Below are 16,015 nucleotides of genomic sequence, written 5' to 3' on the forward strand. Positions count from 1 at the left end.
AAATTTGTAGTTGGATACATTTTTTGTTACCATAAGTCTCATTATCCTTGAGTTCAATCTTTATTTGAATGTAAGTAGCATACTTGACATGATTTAATAACTTGAATATATAAATAAAAGGTAACATGAGATTGAGCGGGGTTGTATATAGTGATACATTTTTTGTTATTCATGAGTTGAATTTTTATTTGAATATATATAAAATATACTTTTTTTTATGGGATATATAATATACTTGGTTTTCACTAGATTGAATTTTAGAAATTAATACATAATTGAATAATATTGAATAAATAAAAAGAAAAATACAAAGATATTGGGAGGTTGAGCTGGGTTGAATATAATGTCTTTCGGATATATTTATAAGATACCTTCATTCTTCGTTATGTAAATGTATTTAGTGTTTTTTTTACTTCCGCTAGACTCAATTTTATCTTTTTTTCCAACCAATTTTTTATTTTATGCACATTAAACATGGTTGCACAACACTTATTCAAGTATGTAAATAAGAGTTTTTGAAAATCAAGTGCTAACATAGAAGAAAACGAGGTTTACTTAAGATCAGAGAAGAAATTCCTAGATACGGTCATCACATGTTCAACCTGCATGAAAGTATTGGGGGGTCCACGAAGAAAGGGTTTTCGTAATGTAAACAACTAAAAATGCATACAAAATCAAGAAACGTGATATCACTTATGCATAAACTAAGTTGGAGAAGGCTAAAAAAGTTGTGCATAAACCGGAATTGATTATCTCGAAGACTTACTTAGTCATGTAATGAAAATGCACAATGAAATTTATATGTGGAATTAATTTGGGGATGCTTCCTAAAATCAACCAACGAAAGACGAGATCAAGAATGAGGAAGAAAAAAAAACATGATAGTTAGTTTCTATTTCTTAATATGTCCAAACTATTTTTTTAAATGTAAAAATGAGCTTAATTGGGCACTATTCATGATTGCATAAGCATGAAAAAGGAGATACACCAAGACGAATTTAAGTAAGTTTATGTTGGAATGGCTAGCCCTATGAGTTTGCAAGCTGAAAAGATTAACCATGAATTAGCTCCCCAGTAATACTTAAAACTAAACATAGGAAACAAGTTAACTTGCATTTATGAGTGCCCCTATACGTACTCAACTATACATTATTTTATTTTATTTTCCTTATTGAAAAATGGTTGGAAACCTTACACAAACCATTGAGAATTGGATGCAGAACAATATACCAAAGCTTAATTAACTTATATTTTTCTAAATGGTCTTCATGCTTTTGGTAGCTTGAATGAGTATTTTTCTATTTTGAGATTAAGAAGAAGATTTCACAAGTCGCTATCAAAAATAGGCTATATAAACCAACAAAATAAAAAGTTTTGTTGTTATATAAACCAGAAAAATAACAGAGTTTTCGTATTATAATAGATGAAGTTTGAGAACAATAAAAGATATGGTTTTAGAGAAAAATAGAAATAGAAAAATATCTCTCCACAATAAGATAGTTCAAACTTCAGATCAAAATAGTTCAATAAATAAAGAACATAGCGTTATCAATCAAACAATGTTACATGTCACAACAAAAGAAACCTATACATGACGCCCGTATTTCCTTAATAGAAAACCTATGGATTCTGATCATGAAAAATATGAGTTGGAACGATATATACAGGGATATTCAATACGATATCACGTTTTCGCAGTAATATCTGATTGAGTTTCATGTTTATAAAAATTAATATATTAGTCATTATAAAAGGATCGTACATATGTATACAACGAAAAGAAACGATAAAAATACGAGCTCACAAAGTTTAGAAAATATCAAAAACTAAGCAAAGACTAGAATGTCATTAGCTGAAATTTAAAATTCGATCATACCGACGAAATCAATAATGCAGAAAAAAATTCTACAACTCATCTATTGTCAAGTGACAGTAAAATGCTTGAACCTTATTTACTGGGAAAAAATTTCGAAGAAGATTCAAAATCTAATGAAACGCCAGATGAAAATAATTACAAAGAAATGTTTGCAGCTATATAAAAATGGATGGAGAAATGATTTCATCCCTAGGGAAACAAGTAGCAGAACACATTTGTAAAAATCTTGATAGTGTTGTTGAATAGTTTTCATCTATGTAACAGGTACCAGAAGAGGTTCTCTTGGAAAGATGGGTGGTCGCCAAGGACTGACGTGCTTATTATTACTCCTAACAATCTTGCTGATGCTGATGGGCTTATCTTTGGTAGCTGAGCCTAATGGTGTTCTTTTATTTTAGCTATTCAGAGATTCACTCATCAAGTATAGCATTCAAAAGCCACGAAAGAAACTAGATTTCTTTCCAAAGAAATAAGTTTCTCCCATTTAGTTTTGTTACTGGTAGCTGGAACACTAAATAGCATCAAGGTACAATTTTATGAAAAACACTTTATAGAACAATGTAGGCATATAATTCGTATTATGGTACTCATGCAATTGCTATTTTTCTTTCTACTATATTTGATTGAAAATGTCTTGGATGGAGTACAAGAGATCTGAAAACCTCCATCTTGCTTTGTATATAACACAAATCCTCTGCGAGATCACCGACAGCTTGAAAATCGGGTATACATTTTCTTACTATCTTCCTTTTCTCTGCACCCCTCTTTTATCATTTGCAAGAACAAATCAACACTTGATATTTTTTTTTGTATCATAATTACGTTGTGAGATGTGTCACATGATATGATTAGTTCATTTCATAACTACATAATGTTAAGCTCTTTGTTTGGAACAAAGCTTGAGATATCTATAGTATACTAATGTTTCTATATACACATCCACCATTTCTTAACTTCGTTTTATTACAAATCTTAAATCATCTTTTATTATTTTTGGTTTATGTCATCATGGATTACTCAATCGTTACACTTCGTTTATATTGATAGGTTGTATATACCATGTGTTATGATAGTCATCATTGCTATATATATAAGATGGTTTTAGATTGATCTACTTTAATCAAGGATTCGCTTCACTTATGATGATGCAATCCTCCTCCCTCACCAAATAGCCTTACCTACTAATGTAATTAAGTATGAAACTTACCAAAAATAATGTTCAACACTTTCCGGTATTTCTTCTGTAATGGATACTGTTGACAGATCCTCAATGGTAGTAACAACCTGACTTCTCAGCAAAGGTTCCTTTATTCGATTTTCTAGAAACAAAGTATGTAACTGTATCTCTTATCATATCTATATAGTCTTTTTTATTTTGATTCTGCAACATGTATATATTGGATTATAGTTGGATATTGTATGCACTGCCTCATGCATATTTAAAGTTTGAATAACATATGGATGCAGTACAACGCCAAAGAAAAGGTGATTCTCGGGTTTAAATTGGTATTGAACTTGAATGCAAGCAGAGATAGAAGGAAATTGTGCACGATAAGTTACTTCAAGTAGGAAGAGTTGGAAGAAAACCAGTGTCAACTGTAGGTTACTAGAATTTTTTTTTTCATGTTGAATTACAATTGAGTACTTATGTTAAATCAAAGTAAGATAGTTATAAAATTTCTGTGTTGTCTCTATTTTTTAGTCATTTCATTTCAGCATCATCAGTTTATTTTACGATTTTTTGCAGGAACACCCTACGACAAAAAAATTGAGTTGTCTACTAATAACCTAAAATGTATACATTCCTCTGGACGATCACTAATGTATTAAAAACATGTACATCGTTTAAGAAAATAGGAAAAACCCCTATATTAAGAAAAGAAAATAAGGTATTTCACTAGGAAAAGAATGAAATCTAGGAATAAAAGCGCTAAAAGGTGACTGAGTAACTAAATTGCTTGCTTATCTTTTAAAGTATTTCGATACATTAACTAAGATGTAGCATGTTTTAATGTATTACACTTGACACCAAATTATAACAACATCACAAGTTTCTTATTTTCTCTTTCGATTAGAATAGAGTTTGTTTTAATGTATGTAAACTGAAAGCTATCACGGGAGGTTGAGCCGGGGCCGTAAGGCCCCGGTGATACCTAGTCATAGTTACAAAAAAACGTGGTAATTTTCTCTATTCTAATCGAAAAAGAAAAAGTAATAATAAAAAAATCGGATGTGTAGATATTAAACGTACGGACAGGACAAAATCAGGTATTTGCGTAAAAGACTAGGGCATATATGTCGGTTGACCGGTCATGGTCACACTTTTAGAAGAGTTTTCAAATTGGTCACACTTTTGGAAGAAACCCACATTTCAGTCACACTTTCAGGTAAGATTCCGAATTGAGGTTGTTTTTTCGATGGTGAACGCCTAAATATCATATCGGTCTTACACTTATCAAAATGCATTCATGAAACACGAGAGACATGAGATGAAAATTCATCTTAGTGATCCATAAACGTGAAAAATGGAAGAAGAAGAAGAAGACAACTTTTATATTCCCCCCCACATTAATCAAAAGTCACGAGATTATGACCAAAATCAGCTTTCCCCCTAAATAATTTGGCTTTCCCTATAACAATAATCCTTATTTTTATTATTGACGCGGATCTGGTTTGCACAGGCGCGAACGCGTAGACGCGGACACGACAGGACGCGGACACTATAAAATTCTCAAAAAAACTAGGACGCGGACATGTATACACACATTATATTTATATATACAATCATGTATTTATACAACAAAGTCAGGTGTTTCGATCCAAACATGGAAGGTATGGTTGTTAGATCTGGCTAGATCATTGGATTGAAGAAAGCATGGAAAGTATTTTCACGGAAATATTCTTGGGATTTTTTTGAGCTAATTCCGGGAAGATTGTGTGAGTCTGCTGAGTGGTTAACTGCTTCTGGGACGTGTACCAACGTGTTCGGAGTGTGTTAGCATCATAATAACGCGTGAAAATTAAAGGAAGAGAGATAGAAAAAAGAAATTATTCCCGAGAAAGAGAATGAGAATATTCTGAATTAAACTTGAAGATTTGATGATGATGTGGTGTATAAATAGAGTCCTTTGGAGTCATAGAATGTATATTGAGAGTTGGGAGAAGTTTAGAAGAGAACAGATCTAGAAAAATCAAGTTCCAGGATCACTCTCTCTGTTGCTGCTGCGTTGAACATGAAGAACATTTGACTCCAATGAACTGTTATGCTACAGTCGTCAGAAAATTATGACGGCTCAATTCAAATTCGCAACACTTATATTCGGTTTGCAAAACTTATTAAGGTTTTCTTTGTAACATTCTTCTGTAACGTCACGTAAAGCGTTGCAGATTTCCTGAGTTGGAAATTTGATTTTTGTTAAAGGGAGAGCAAAAACGGATCCGAGGAGAGCAAAAAATCGTAGCTGAATCACTAATTTGAACCGATTCAACATAATTCTCTAATTAGGGCCAATAAACCCCTATTATCCACCACCACCATCAACAGATGTTCTGAACCAAATCATCGAACCGTTCTTAGAAACGAGTTACAAAACCAGAGATTCTTCGTTTCCAAACTTAAATTGCACAACAGTAAAAAAAAATCCATTATTTCACGTGAATATTAACTTCGATCTTTATTTTTAATTTATTTTAATCAAAACCCGTATCTTATAATTTTACGAATTTATAAAACCGAAGGTTGCTACGTTAATGTTCGAAGCAGGACGAATAAGTATGAGAACCCAAAATCAATCTATAATCTTTAAAATCCAGTACACGTATTAACCTATACGTACAGGTTCATCTTCCCCTTCAATTTCATCTTCTTCTATAATCAATATAACTTCAACTTTATTGTCTACGTTATAATGATAACTTTGGCTTTTCGCTTCCTTCTCCGGTCCATTGGGGTTTCATGGATTTTATGAATAAAAAGTTCGTAAATGGTCGTAATCAAAAGAAAATGGAGAAGGAGCACAAAAAAACGAACGACCTCAAATGGAAGGAGTTGAGGCGCAAAGATTTAACATTGGGTCATGGGGATGGTGTTGCCTGTTGACGGCGGTGGTGAAATTGGGTGTAAATTTTGGGTAGGTCATGGGTGTATGTAGTAAGGGTTTGTTGGTCCAATTTAGAGGATTATATTGAATCGGTTCAAAGCAGTGAGTCTACTACGATTTTTGCTCTCCTCGGATCCCTTTTTGCTCTCTCTTTAACAAAAATCAGAAATTTTCACCTCCTTGTACACTTTGAGCTATAAACAATTATTTTGAGCGCATGATTAGCTAAACCCCTTTGTTGAGGCGACGGAGGACACCATTGTTTCATGAAAAGTGTTATTTTTCTACTTTAATTGATTTTTGCAATTTCTTTTATGATTATTTGCTTTGATAAAAAATTGATTTAAGTATTTTTATTAAGCAATTGTGAATTCTTTAATTTGATAGAGCATGCCTAGCCTAAGATAGTTTATGTTCTATGCTTGCGAATTACAATTGTTATTCTGAAAACCTACCATTGCAACATATTAGAAACACGTTAAACGTAAAGAATTGCATGAATATTAAATAGATTGAATCACTTTATTGGTCAATGGTGGAATCCCGAGTCCCAGTATTTTTTACAATCTTGATAAGAACTTTCAAATGAATTTTCTTTGTTTAGAATTAGAAATTCAGTTAAAATCAAAATCTTTACAAGTCTGAGAATCGAATCACTTTTTACCACTTTCTACAATACATCACATGTACTCTTTCAACATACATTTATGTATTATCAAACTATCAAATATCAGCAGTGTCTGTTTGCCATCCTCAAATCTTTATTAAACTTATTAGTGTTGCTTGGAGTGTTGTCACGACTCATGAATTTCATTATTTGATTCTAATTAATGGCTAATAGCTTCATGACATTCTTATAAACGAAAAGATTTCGCTTAAATATAAATGACTAGACCATAATAAACACACATACACACACCGCCATACATCCTACGACACCAGTCTCATGCACCGCTACCACACATCATCAAGCTGGAGGTAGAGACCACAACAATCCACCTTATCGCAGAATAAATAAAATTGTGACCATACAAGTTTGATAAGTGGGCCTGCCAGTGTATTTTCTTTCACGTAGCGAAACCTCTTTGTCATCTTAAAGAAAGCTAGGGTTGAGAAACGGATGAGTGGATGCGGATTTGATATCACCCCTGTCCAATCTATCTAAATAGAATATTTGAGATTTTCATCCGTGTTCAATCCATTATCCGCCGGATGTGACACTAGTGGGTGAGCGGATGAGCGGATTGGATGCAAATAGATTTGCGTATTTAAAAAAATTATAAACGGAAGCGGATAAATGTCGAACATAAACAATATAACTTAGTTTTAAAACTTACATTACTAAAATATAAGTAATTAACATAACAATAGTTATAAAAAATTATAATATTTATTGATATGAAGACCTATGATCAATCTAAAAATTGATACTTTTGGAATATCATTGAGGATCTTCAATGCTTCTCGATAGTGAACTATATATATATATATATTATCTACCAATTTTTTATAATTGGGCCAACCGAGGGAGGACCTTTATATGGCCACTTTTTTGTAAAATCTAAGTCATCAATTGACACAAAAAGATTGGAAATGGTTAGCGCCGAAAAACCAAAAATGTCCCTCCCTTTTAGTCCAATTACCATAACTCCTTATGTATCCTATCTTTTCAGGGGTATAATTGGAAAGCAAACTTTAATATAACATACCTAAAAATCCGTGCCTTGAATTTTACAAATTTTATCTCGTTGGAAAGGTTATAAAGAAAATCTACACAATGAGTACAAACAACAATATCAAATTTAGAATTTTTACGAAAAATTCGGAGATATTTATCATTTTAGGCACAATTTTAGAAAATAAATGTATATCCATTATACAAACCACCACAAAGGATACATAATACTTTATGTAGCAAAATTTTGGTTTATGCATCAACTAATTTTCCGTTGCAACTAACAAAACGATGTATTCCATCCGTTTCAAGAAAAATGATACTTTCATTTTAGGCACAATTCTCGAAAATTCAAACCACCACAAAGGATGCATAACACATCATGCAACCATATTTTGGTTTATGGATCGACTAATTTTCCGTTTCAAAAAAAGTGATACTTTCACATCCCGTTTCAGGAAAAGTGATACTTTCACTCTGTTTCGGGAAAAGTGATACTGCTCCGTTTCGGGGAAAGTGATACTTTCGCTCCGTTTCGGAAAAAGTTATACTTTCGCTCCGTTTCGGGAAAAGTGATACTTTCGCCCGTTTCATAAAAAGTGATACTTAAGTGTACGTACTTTATTTCTTTGTAACGATATAATTAAAAAATATTACAACCTAGTTAATGTATCCAAAATAATGAATATTTAATTTCATCCCTTATTAGTTTCAAAACCAATCATCGTTATTGTACAACGAAATAGAGAATCAAAAGAACAGATGGATCCATATGTTGTTAACTATAAATTAGTTTAGCTTAGTAATAACGTGAATAACAATGAGAGAACAACAAAAGGGGTGACCTTTTTTCTCTACAAAACATATTTAAACATACTCAGAGAATGATACAAAACAGAAGTGCTCAAATTGGGTCAACTCCATGAAAAATTAAATTGATGGTGTTTTACGTGGGAAATACAATATGTTAGTTTTTTTAGCTAAATAAATGTGATTTACTTAACATGTGACTGTGAGCCTAATCTGGCTAGTGCAGGGATTATAGCAACGTGACACTCATGCATCAATACGTCTAAGCTCCCAGATTAGATAAAAGTAGTTGGTATATCAACATGCTAAATTTGGAACTTAAACAATATTCCAATTAATAACCAACTGTCAATTTTTAATAGAGGACGAAATTACTTAGACTGTCCATTATCTTCACATGTTATTTTTAACTCACTGAAGATACCACTCTTTATAAATTTATGATGTTCCCCAATCATGAAAATGCATGTTATAAGACCATAATGATGTGGTCTATATATTTTATGAAAATTATTTCATAAAATACATACCGATAGGAAAAAACAATGTACTATTGTTTCTGCTTATCACCCAAAGATTAGTAAATATGCTTCAAGGAAGAAAAAAAGGTTGGTATACGTTAACACTTCATTTTGAAATGATTTTGAAAAATAAATCATATTCGTTCAACCAACACAACCAAACAGGTGTTAAAAGACTTGATGTTAAGAAAACGATACGAAAACATACGGGAAACTAACCAACAAAAACACTCATTGAGTATATAAAAATTCGAAGAATCCATTAACAAAATTGGGAACGAAAAAAGGTAACCCTCATAACAGAGTAACTCAATAATTCCAAACAAAAATTATGATTAAAAGCCCCAGATATTCACATATTGATACCTAATGTACTCTTCATTAGTACATATATTACGTCAACCGAAATAAGAAAGCAGTAATATATGTTGATTAAAAAACGATATGAAAACAATCATACTTATTATTGTAAAATGTAGTATCACATAACCTTTTAATCCTATTTGAATTCTGCCAATCGTTTAGCCTATATGTATTTGAATGACGCTCGACTTCCATATTATTTTTTCAGTTTTATATACTATAAGACCTTTTTTGTGTATTTTCGTTCTTTCTTGATCCAAAATTCTATCCATGTTTACACTATATTTTTGTTGTGGGTGAATGTTAACATTCTTGTCTCTTTTTTTTTTTTACTTTTCCTTCATCCTTGTAATAATATTTTCCAAATTCTACGATATGTTCTTTAGATGCATGGTTTGGAAAAAAATCTTCATATCATGCCCTCTATATATTTGTTCTGTTACTTGTTTTTTGAAATATCAAATCACTTCTCCATCTATTTCTTTAAAAAAAAAACTCCGGAAAACAAAAATTTCCTATTTTCTTAAGTTGCAGATTTCTTAGTAGTTGTTTTGCATCCGTCCCCTCATTAGACTCTGAATTTTCTCTGAAAATTTTCCCCAGTACAATGCTTCACATACAATAGATGAGTTGTAGAATTTTACTGCCATATGACGATAGATGAGTTGTAGATTTTTTTCCTGCATTGTTGATTTCGTCAGTGTCATCTAATTCAAAAAATTGGCTAATTATAAACGTGATGTCATTCCAATCTTTGTCTAATTTTTTTATATTGTTTAAACTTTGCTATCTCGTGTTTTTGTCCTTATTTTCGATGTACATATATATGATCCTATTGTAATTATAGGTAACCCAATCTTTTTTAGATTCATAAAACTCAATAGGATAATACTATGAAACGTAATCCCGTACTGGTATTGTTCTCCATGTATATGTCGCCCCAACTCATATGTTTTTTTGGAATCTATTTGTTTTCTATTAAGGAAATACGGAACCGGTCTGTAGAGTTTCTTATGTTTTGTCGTACATAACATTGGTTTATTGATAAGGATATGTTCTTCATCTATTGAACTATTTTGATCCGAAGTTTGAAATCTTGTTGTGGAGAGATATTTTTCTCTTTCTATTATTCTCCAAAATCATATCGTTTATTGATCTCAAACTTCATCTATTGTAATGCAAAAACTCTGTTCTTTTCTGGGTTTATTTAATAGTAAAACCTTGTTATTCTATTGGTTTGAATAGCCTATTTTAGATGCAGGCTTGTGATTCTTATGCTTAGTATATACGAAATCCTAACTAATTTCGGAATCGTTTATTTTTAGGAAACTGTGTGGATTGTTTGATATATTTTGTATTTTTGAGGTGTTTTGGACTTAGTGTGCTCAGTCCTAAACCTTAATATTTTAGCAACCAACTCAATAAACCTGTAAGTATATTTGTGCCATGTGTTCATGCTCTGTATATATCTGTTTTGTTACTTATTTTCCAAGGAATGAAATTACTTCTCCGTTTATTTATTTTAGTAATTTCTTCTTCAAAACAAATCTAGAAAACAAAAATTGTCTATTTTTTTAACGTTGCAAAGATGTCTCCGTAGTTCTTTTGCATTCGGTCCTCATTAGACTTTGAATCTTTTCTGAAAGTTTTCTCCAGTAAATAATCTTCAAGCATTTTATTGTCACATGAAATAATAGAGTTATATAATATTTTCTTGCATTGTTGATTTCCTCAATATCATCCGCTTCTAAAAATTGGTTAAACGTGATGTCATTCTAGTCTTTGTCTAATTTTTTATATTGTCTAAACTTTGTAATTATCTGCTCTTTTCGTTGTACATATGTATGATCTTATTGTAATAATATTTAATCTAGTATTTTCAAGATTCATAAAACTCAATCGGATAATACTGTGAAATCGTGATCTCCTATAGATATTTGTCTCCATGTATATGTTGGACCAACTTATATTTCCATCGGAGTATATCAGTTTTCTATTAAGGAAATAAGGGTGCCACTTGTAGTTTCTTTTTTGTTGTGTAGTACCTAACATTGGTTGATGCATAACGATATTTCTTCATCTATTGGAATATTTTGATCCGAAGTCTGAACTATCTTGTTGTGGAGCGATATTTTTTTCTTTCTCCAAAATCATATCTATTATTGTTCTCACATTTCATCTATTTCAACACGAAAACTATTTTATTTTCCGGGTTTATGTAACAATGACCATGTTATTTTGTTGGTTTATATAGCCTATTTTTTATGCAGGCTTGTGATTCGTATGCTTGAGTATATACATAATTGTAACTAATTTAGGAAATTGTGTAGATTGTTTGCTACGTTCTTGTAGTTTTTTAGGTATTCTGTATTTAGTGTGTCTGGTTGGTCTTAAACGTTGACATTTTAACAACCAACTCGAGAAACCTGTAATTATATTTGTGTTGTGTATGTGTATTATTGTGAACGTTGATTTTTTAGGGTATTTGATGGTTTGGGAAAAGACTCATATTATCATGTTCTCTATATATCTGTTATGTTACTTGTTTTCATAGGAATGAAATCACTTCTTCGTTAATTTCTTTTAGTATTCTCGTCCTCAAAATAATATATGGAAAACATTATTTTTTATTTGTTTATCGTTGCAAAGATGTCATTGTAGTTCTCTTGTATTCGGCCCCTCATTAGACTTCGAATCTTCTCTGAACGTTTTCTCAAGTAAATAAGCTTCATGATTTTACTGTCACATGACAACAGATGAGTTGTAGAATTTTTTTCTTGCATTGTTGAGTTCGTGAATGTCATCCATTTCTAAAAATTGGCTAAACGTGATGTCTTTCCAGTCTTTGTATAATTTTTGATATTGTCTATACTTTGTTAGCTTGTTTTTTTGTCTTCTTTTTTACATGTACATATATATGATCATATTGTAATGATTTTTAATCCAATATTTTTTAGATTCGTAAGACTCGATCGGATAATATTGTTATAACGTGATCTCGTACTGATACTGTTCTCCATGTATATACCGTTCCAACTCATATTTATCATCGGATTCCATTGATTCCATTAAGGAAATAAGGGTGCCATATGTAGGGTTTTATTTTATTGTGTTGTACCTATAGATGGTGGATTTTCGACAAGGGCTAAAATCGTAAACTCATAATTATACGAAGCTCTGATCCAGCAATCAGACGTGAGTATTGAGACACGGGTCTCTCATCGAATTCTCAACGGAGAGTACTTTCTCTCAGAGTACATGTAGATATTTAGTCTCACGACTGGACAACGGCATATCTCATGAATAATGAACACTTTCAGTGATTATTTCTATATAGTATCACGAGATGGACGGCTCCTAGACATCTTGCTCTGCTAGTATAGAGCGATAACGTCTTCAGGAAAAAACAACGAGTTTACCCTGACTATATAAATGATATTACTTACCGACAAGCTCATATCTGGATAATTAATGCTCCTAGACAGCTTGCTCTGCTAGTATAGAGCCACAAGGTTAATTATTCCTAATTACAATTTCTCCTATTCCATGGTCGAATCCACGACTGGTCCCATGGAATGGAAATAACAATTGCTCCTATTCCATGGTCGAATCCACGACTGGTCCCATGGAATGGCAATAACAATTGATCCTATTCCATGGTCGAATCCACGACTGGTCCCATGAAATGGCAATAACAATTGCTCCTATTCCATGGTCGAATCTGCGACTGGTCCCACAGAATGGCAATAAACAATTGTTCTGATTCTATGATCGAATCCACGGCTTGATCTCATAGAATAGCAATAACTATATTATCTCATTACTCCGATTTCATGATCGAATCCACAACTGGTCTCATAAATGGTAATAGATAAATCTTAATTAATCTGATTCTATGGTCGAATCCACGATCCCATGGAATGGTAATGCTCACTTTATTATTCTGAATTCTTAGTCGAATCCTCAGCTGATCCTATGAATTAATAATAAACATCTTATTACTCAGTTTTGTGAATTATTCTCCACTGAATTCCACAATTAGTAATAAATAATGAACAACCGGGCATCTGAGCTACCTCTAAGTAAGCCCCGATTCAAATGGTGAAAGTGTATTCAACGACGATACACTAACAGTCACCGCACGAACGAGTATTTCAAAATACAACGAAACGATGAAACTATGCAAAATAGGGAAGAAAATAATAAATAATTAAAAATATTGATCAAGGTGCTGGGAACACGGACACACGACCTACCGACCGTGCCGTGGTCAGTTCCACGCCAGTTTTATATTTTTAATACATTTTTATTATTTTCCATGATTTGATGAAAATTCTCTCATCTGATCAAACCTCCTTCGTCTCGAGGAAGCTCCTCGGTTTCTTGGTACCTCCATAAATCCATAACAAATAATATAAAATTAAGGAAAGGAGTGTGGGGCGTGACCATTGGCCAACCGGCCATGCCTTGGTCCCAGCCGTCCCCATACCCCACGGTTCCTTATTATTTTATTATTATTATTATTTCTCTAATTTCATGAAAAAACTCCTTGATTTCATGGTATTTTTTGCACAAATCGTCATATAATAATAAAATAAAATAATTAAAACTTGTGGGACCGGGCCACTAGCCGGCCGGCCATGCCCTAGCCGGTCCCACACGCCCTTTGCTTTATTATTTTATTATTATTTATCCTATTTTTCCTTGAATTCATCAAATTCCTTGATTTTATGGTATTTCTCTCAAATTAGGAAAAATTCCCTCAAATCATCAAAAAAAATACCTAAAAATATTAAAAAATGATGAAAAACTCGTGGGACCGGTCCATAGCCGGCCGGCCATGCCTCCATGGTCCCACACGCCCGTGTTTTTATTATTTTAATATTTTTCTTCCATGAACTCATGAAAACTCCTTCAATTCATGGAAACTCCCTAAATTCATCAAATTTCTCAAAATTTATGAATTTTTCATAAAATCATCAAAATATTATAAAATTAAGAAAAAGGCACCACGGGACCGTGGTCACGACCGGCCGACCATGCCTTGACCACGGCAGTCCCACGCCTCCTCATTCCTTATTTTATAATTATTTTTCATCATCTCATGGTGTTTTCCTCAGTTTCGTCGAAACCCTAATTTTGGCATATTTTCTCGAATGGATGCTCAATTGCACGCCAGAAAATATTAAAATTCTCAGGACTGAGACGCGGACACCTTAGGGACACGAGCACTCTATCTTGACCGACCAAGATTGGCTCTTTGGATCACGGAAGCCGGTCCCATCAATTTTCACAGTTTTGACCTAATTTGCACAATTGCTCGTATCAGGTCCAAAACTCTTCCAAACACTTTGGATTTTCATGAAGTGATCGTCAGGCGGTCACGTGACAACCCAGGGCCGGTTTCATGACTCCATGGTCGGTCCCTCGCCTCATCATAATTAATTAGGTTTTCTCACCTAAGGCTCAGACGAGCATTTTTGAATAAATGATTAAGCCAGCATTTAATCATTCTTCCACCAACAAATCGTCAACTCTTCAGGAGTTCTTCGTATTTGCTCACGTGAGCATATGGACACTACATGGTTGATCCACGGTCCCATATAGTCGCTCCCTCCTAAGTCCTATGGTTAAACTTCTGACGAACCATGAATTGATCATCAATTGATCAAATTAGGGTTTCTGAATCCAAGGATCATCATTCCAGATTCCAACCTTAATAATTTTACGACGACCTCGTGGTCATTAATTTTATTAATTATGCTCGGTTCAACGACCAGTATTCTAATTAATATTTTTGGTGCGCTACCAATAATCCATCAGATGAGCAACACATGCTCAGACGATCAAATATTCAACAATTCATCACATGAGCAACACTTGCTCAGATGATAAATATTTGCTCAAACCAAGGAATATTGGTTCAACAATCAATATTCAACAATCCATCGAATGAGCAATACTTGCTCACTTCATCGTAAGAATTATACCTCTGTTCCATGACATGTTCAATTCATGAGTTTCAGAACATCATGTTCGACACTCAGCAACTACATGGACTCATCGTCCCATCAAACCACGAAGTCATCAATTGACTAACAAACCACGAGACGTCAATCGTGTCACTTGGGGAATATCACTTAGGGTTTTGGTCTGGCGGTCTACGGCACGTGTGTTCAAACACACGATGAAATGTGAGCAAGTCGTGCAATCAGTTGAAGGAATTCACGAGGTAGTGGGTGGAAAATCGACCAAGTCTCCACACGTTGAGCAACTGGTTTCAAACACGATCTCCACTTCCCCACTCCTTGATTCCATCAATTGTCACACTTCATGGGATCATGGTGTCTAAAATTCCAGCAATATAAATAAGTGTCTGAATCATGATTGAATCATCAGCATCAACAATATCATCAATCTCACGTCTCATCGACAACACGAGATCATCAACTCATGAATTGAGCAACTACTCTCAATTGAGCAATTTCAATCATTCAGAGCTTATCATATTCAGAATTCATACACCCACCATCTTTGATTACCATTGATTCCACACATTTCCAAACTTCCCTCCTACAGATCAACCCATCCTCTCTTGTGACCGAATTTACTCTGGAGCGGTCATTGTCTTGATTTAGGCCGGAGTACTACATATTGATCTCTCGAATCT

The sequence above is a fragment of the Papaver somniferum genome, chromosome 7 (assembly GCF_003573695.1).
Source record: "Papaver somniferum cultivar HN1 chromosome 7, ASM357369v1, whole genome shotgun sequence".
NCBI classification, from domain to species: domain Eukaryota; kingdom Viridiplantae; phylum Streptophyta; class Magnoliopsida; order Ranunculales; family Papaveraceae; genus Papaver; species Papaver somniferum.